Here is a 6,123-nt window from a genome sequence, read left to right as displayed (position 1 = left end):
GGCGACGACGACGACGACGACGACGACGAATATCGCGAGAGGCTCTGAGATATGTGAGAAATACATCTATAAAATGTAATTCAGACTGCCTCGTCCCACCTTATGCTGTACCGCTTTGGCAAATGCTTTATCTGCGCCATTCGCCTTAATCGCATCTGAGAGTAATTCTTAAAAAAACGCCTGTCGCTAATTGTTCGTCATCACAGGTACTGTTTGCAATACGGCCACGACGGGCAACTGATTTCCAAAATTCATCTTTCTCCTGTGAGGATGGAACTTACGACCCCTGGTTTATTACACCAGTGCTCTACCACTGAGCTAAAGAGGCGCGGCCTAGCGGTACTCTTGGGTACTTCGTCCTAACGGTCGTCTGCATCATCAGACTTTAGCTGACAACACTTCATATTACCGGCTAATATTTGCAGCTATGGCGACAAATTACTGCTTGGCTACACATCTGACACGTAACCGATGTGCTCTCCAAACAACAACACTTGCATTTCAGAACATGTCTTTCACACATGTCTACAAAATCACCTTCACCTTCAAATACAGTTTCCTTGCGACTGACAGAGACGTAGGCAAAGTTTAAAGTTGCTATTTCCATTAAATCTCGTTAATCAGAAAAACGGTGATTTACACCGGCAGTGGAACAAAATTCCGTTCCGCCCAGCGTCTGGCTCGAACCCACGACCCTGGGTTTAAGAGTCTGATGCTCTACCGACTGAGCTAGCCGGCTACCTCGGTGAATACCTGCCGGGTAGCACGTCACACAGTACTCGTTTGGGTTGGGTGGTCCCATACAGAATCTCTCCATGATGCCTAATGTTTTCCTAACGTCACACTCGTCACGTACTTCACTTTTATGTCATAATCATTTCTGAGAGGTAAAGAAATTGCATGACAACATGCAGAGCTTGTGGCGTCAAAATTAACACACATACTTTATGTGACTCAAAAGCCGAACGAGTTACTTTCCGACGTTGTTTTAGATGTGCAAGTGATAGTCAAAACTCGCTGTGTCGGCACTCTGCCGACCATTTCGCTAGTTAACACCGGTCTTGTTGTGTGTGTTTCAAGCTGAAGAGCATCTCCAAGCAAAAAATGGTCAACAGCAACATTCAGACTGTTTCGTACTGCTCAATTGCTACATTAAAACGTTATGTTTCTTTTTCACAACTGGAAAAACACAAGCGTGACAGCATTAGAACCTGTAATTTTCAGATCCGAAGTCCGACGCCTTATCCATTAGGCCACACGGTCACTGACGACCAACATTTACATGTATACGACTCATCTCGAAACGCTCACACCCCTGAGGATTTGTGTTTTCGTTCTACACAGCCGCTGCCCCTTGCTCTTTCCCACCCATTCGTTACATTCAACCTCTGACGTGACCGACCAAATATAGACTGAGAAACAAGACCACACACTTTGTGCATTCGGAATCGAAGGCAGGGCGTCCCTCGCCGCATTTGCTACGATTGCCATTTGCTACTTCTGCAGAAGCGGCGGCGACGACGACGACGACGACGACGAATATCGCGAGAGGCTCTGAGATATGTGAGAAATACATCTATAAAATGTAATTCAGACTGCCTCGTCCCACCTTATGCTGTACCGCTTTGGCAAATGCTTTATCTGCTCCATTCGCCTTAATCGCATCTGAGAGTAATTCTTAAAAAAACGCCTGTCGCTAATTGTTCGTCATCACAGGTACTGTTTGCAATACGGCCACGACGGGCAACTGATTTCCAAAATTCAGCTTTCTCCTGTGAGGATGGAACTTACGACCCCTGGTTTATTACACCAGTGCTCTACCACTGAGCTAAAGAGGCGCGGCCTAGCGGTACTCTTGGGTACTTCGTCCTAACGGTCGTCTGCATCATCAGACTTTAGCTGACAACACTTCATATTACCGGCTAATATTTGCAGCTATGGCGACAAATTACTGCTTGGCTACACATCTGACACGTAATCGATGTGCTCTCCAAACAACAACACTTGCATTTCAGAACATGTCTTTCACACATGTCTACAAAATCACCTTCACCTTCAAATACAGTTTCCTTGCGACTGACAGAGACGTAGGCAAAGTTTAAAGTTGCTATTTCCATTAAATCTCGTTAATCAGAAAAACGGTGATTTACACCGGCAGTGGAACAAAATTCCGTTCCGCCCAGCGTCTGGCTCGAACCCACGACCCTGGGTTTAAGAGTCTGATGCTCTACCGACTGAGCTAGCCGGCTACCTCGGTGAATACCTGCCGGGTAGCACGTCACACAGTACTCGTTTGGGTTGGGTGGTCCCATACAGAATCTCTCCATGATGCCTAATGTTTTCCTAACGTCACACTCGTCACGTACTTCACTTTTATGTCATAATCATTTCTGAGAGGTAAAGAAATTGCATGACAACATGCAGAGCTAGTGGCGTCAAAATTAACACACATACTTTATGTGACTCAAAAGCCGAACGAGTTACTTTCCGACGTTGTTTTAGATGTGCAAGTGATAGTCAAAACTCGCTGTGTCGGCACTCTGCCGACCATTTCGCTAGTTAACACCGGTCTTGTTGTGTGTGTTTCAAGCTGAAGAGCATCTCCAAGCAAAAAATGGTCAACAGCAACATTCAGACTGTTTCGTACTGCTCAATTGCTACATTAAAACGTTATGTTTCTTTTTCACAACTGGAAAAACACAAGCGTGACAGCATTCGAACCTGTAATCTTCAGATCCGAAGTCCGACGCCTTATCCATTAGGCCACACGGTCACTGACGACCAACATTTACATGTATACGACTCATCTCGAAACGCTCACACCCCTGAGGATTGGTGTTTTCGTTCTACACAGCCGCTGCCCCTTGCTCTTTCCCACCCATTCGTTACATTCAACCTCTGACGTGACCGACCAAATATAGACTGAGAAACAAGACCACACACTTTGTGCATTCGGAATCGAAGGCAGGGCGTCCCTCGCCGCATTTGCTACGATTGCCATTTGCTACTTCTGCAGAAGCGGCGGCGACGACGACGACGACGACGACGAATATCGCGAGAGGCTCTGAGATATGTGAGAAATACATCTATAAAATGTAATTCAGACTGCCTCGTCCCACCTTATGCTGTACCGCTTTGGCAAATGCTTTATCTGCGCCATTGGCCTTAATCGCATCTGAGAGTAATTCTTAAAAAAACGCCTGTCGCTAATTGTTCGTCATCACAGGTACTGTTTGCAATACGGCCACGACGGGCAACTGATTTCCAAAATTCATCTTTCTCCTGTGAGGATGGAACTTACGACCCCTGGTTTATTACACCAGTGCTCTACCACTGAGCTAAAGAGGCGCGGCCTAGCGGTACTCTTGGGTACTTCGTCCTAACGGTCGTCTGCATCATCAGACTTTAGCTGACAACACTTCATATTACCGGCTAATATTTGCAGCTATGGCGACAAATTACTGCTTGGCTACACATCTGACACGTAACCGATGTGCTCTCCAAACAACAACACTTGCATTTCAGAACATGTCTTTCACATATGTCTACAAAATCACCTTCACCTTCAAATACAGTTTCCTTGCGACTGACAGAGACGTAGGCAAAGTTTAAAGTTGCTATTTCCATTAAATCTCGTTAATCAGAAAAACGGTGATTTACACCGGCAGTGGAACAAAATTCCGTTCCGCCCAGCGTCTGGCTCGAACCCACGACCCTGGGTTTAAGAGTCTGATGCTCTACCGACTGAGCTAGCCGGCTACCTCGGTGAATACCTGCCGGGTAGCACGTCACACAGTACTCGTTTGGGTTGGGTGGTCCCATACAGAATCTCTCCATGATGCCTAATGTTTTCCTAACGTCACACTCGTCACGTACTTCACTTTTATGTCATAAACATTTCTGAGAGGTAAAGAAATTGCATGACAACATGCAGAGCTAGTGGCGTCAAAATTAACACACATACTTTATGTGACTCAAAAGCCGAACGAGTTACTTTCCGACGTTGTTTTAGATGTGCAAGTGATAGTCAAAACTCGCTGTGTCGGCACTCTGCCGACCATTTCGCTAGTTAACACCGGTCTTGTTGTGTGTGTTTCAAGCTGAAGAGCATCTCCAAGCAAAAAATGGTCAACAGCAACATTCAGACTGTTTCGTACTGCTCAATTGCTACATTAAAACGTTATGTTTCTTTTTCACAACTGGAAAAACACAAGCGTGACAGCATTCGAACCTGTAATTTTCAGATCCGAAGTCCGACGCCTTATCCATTAGGCCACACGGTCACTGACGACCAACATTTACATGTATACGACTCATCTCGAAACGCTCACACCCCTGAGGATTGGTGTTTTCGTTCTACACAGCCGCTGCCCCTTGCTCTTTCCCACCCATTCGTTACATTCAACCTCTGACGTGACCGACCAAATATAGACTGAGAAACAAGACCACACACTTTGTGCATTCGGAATCGAAGGCAGGGCGTCCCTCGCCGCATTTGCTACGATTGCCATTTGCTACTTCTGCAGAAGCGGCGACGACGACGACGACGACGACGAATATCGCGAGAGGCTCTGAGATATGTGAGAAATACATCTATAAAATGTAATTCAGACTGCCTCGTCCCACCTTATGCTGTACCGCTTTGGCAAATGCTTTATCTGCGCCATTGGCCTTAATCGCATCTGAGAGTAATTCTTAAAAAAACGCCTGTCGCTAATTGTTCGTCATCACAGGTACTGTTTGCAATACGGCCACGACGGGCAACTGATTTCCAAAATTCATCTTTCTCCTGTGAGGATGGAACTTACGACCCCTGGTTTATTACACCAGTGCTCTACCACTGAGCTAAAGAGGCGCGGCCTAGCGGTACTCTTGGGTACTTCGTCCTAACGGTCGTCTGCATCATCAGACTTTAGCTGACAACACTTCATATTACCGGCTAATATTTGCAGCTATGGCGACAAATTACTGCTTGGCTACACATCTGACACGTAACCGATGTGCTCTCCAAACAACAACACTTGCATTTCAGAACATGTCTTTCACACATGTCTACAAAATCACCTTCACCTTCAAATACAGTTTCCTTGCGACTGACAGAGACGTAGGCAAAGTTTAAAGTTGCTATTTCCATTAAATCTCGTTAATCAGAAAAACGGTGATTTACACCGGCAGTGGAACAAAATTCCGTTCCGCCCAGCGTCTGGCTCGAACCCACGACCGTGGGTTTAAGAGTCTGATGCTCTACCGACTGAGCTAGCCGGCTACCTCGGTGAATACCTGCCGGGTAGCACGTCACACAGTACTCGTTTGGGTTGGGTGGTCCCATACAGAATCTCTCCATGATGCCTAATGTTTTCCTAACGTCACACTCGTCACGTACTTCACTTTTATGTCATAATCATTTCTGAGAGGTAAAGAAATTGCATGACAACATGCAGAGCTAGTGGCGTCAAAATTAACACACATACTTTATGTGACTCAAAAGCCGAACGAGTTACTTTCCGACGTTGTTTTAGATGTGCAAGTGATAGTCAAAACTCGCTGTGTCGGCACTCTGCCGACCATTTCGCTAGTTAACACCGGTCTTGTTGTGTGTGTTTCAAGCTGAAGAGCATCTCCAAGCAAAAAATGGTCAACAGCAACATTCAGACTGTTTCGTACTGCTCAATTGCTACATTAAAACGTTATGTTTCTTTTTCACAACTGGAAAAACACAAGCGTGACAGCATTAGAACCTGTAATCTTCAGATCCGAAGTCCGACGCCTTATCCATTAGGCCACACGGTCACTGACGACCAACATTTACATGTATACGACTCATCTCGAAACGCTCACACCCCTGAGGATTGGTGTTTTCGTTCTACACAGCCGCTGCCCCTTGCTCTTTCCCACCCATTCGTTACATTCAACCTCTGACGTGACCGACCAAATATAGACTGAGAAACAAGACCACACACTTTGTGCATTCGGAATCGAAGGCAGGGCGTCCCTCGCCGCATTTGCTACGATTGCCATTTGCTACTTCTGCAGAAGCGGCGGCGACGACGACGACGACGACGACGACGACGAATATCGCGAGAGGCTCTGAGATATGTGAGAAATACATCTATAAAATGTAAT

This window comes from Schistocerca gregaria, unplaced genomic scaffold (assembly GCF_023897955.1).
Source record: "Schistocerca gregaria isolate iqSchGreg1 unplaced genomic scaffold, iqSchGreg1.2 ptg000169l, whole genome shotgun sequence".
NCBI classification, from domain to species: domain Eukaryota; kingdom Metazoa; phylum Arthropoda; class Insecta; order Orthoptera; family Acrididae; genus Schistocerca; species Schistocerca gregaria.
Note: the sequence above shows the minus strand (reverse complement) of the source record.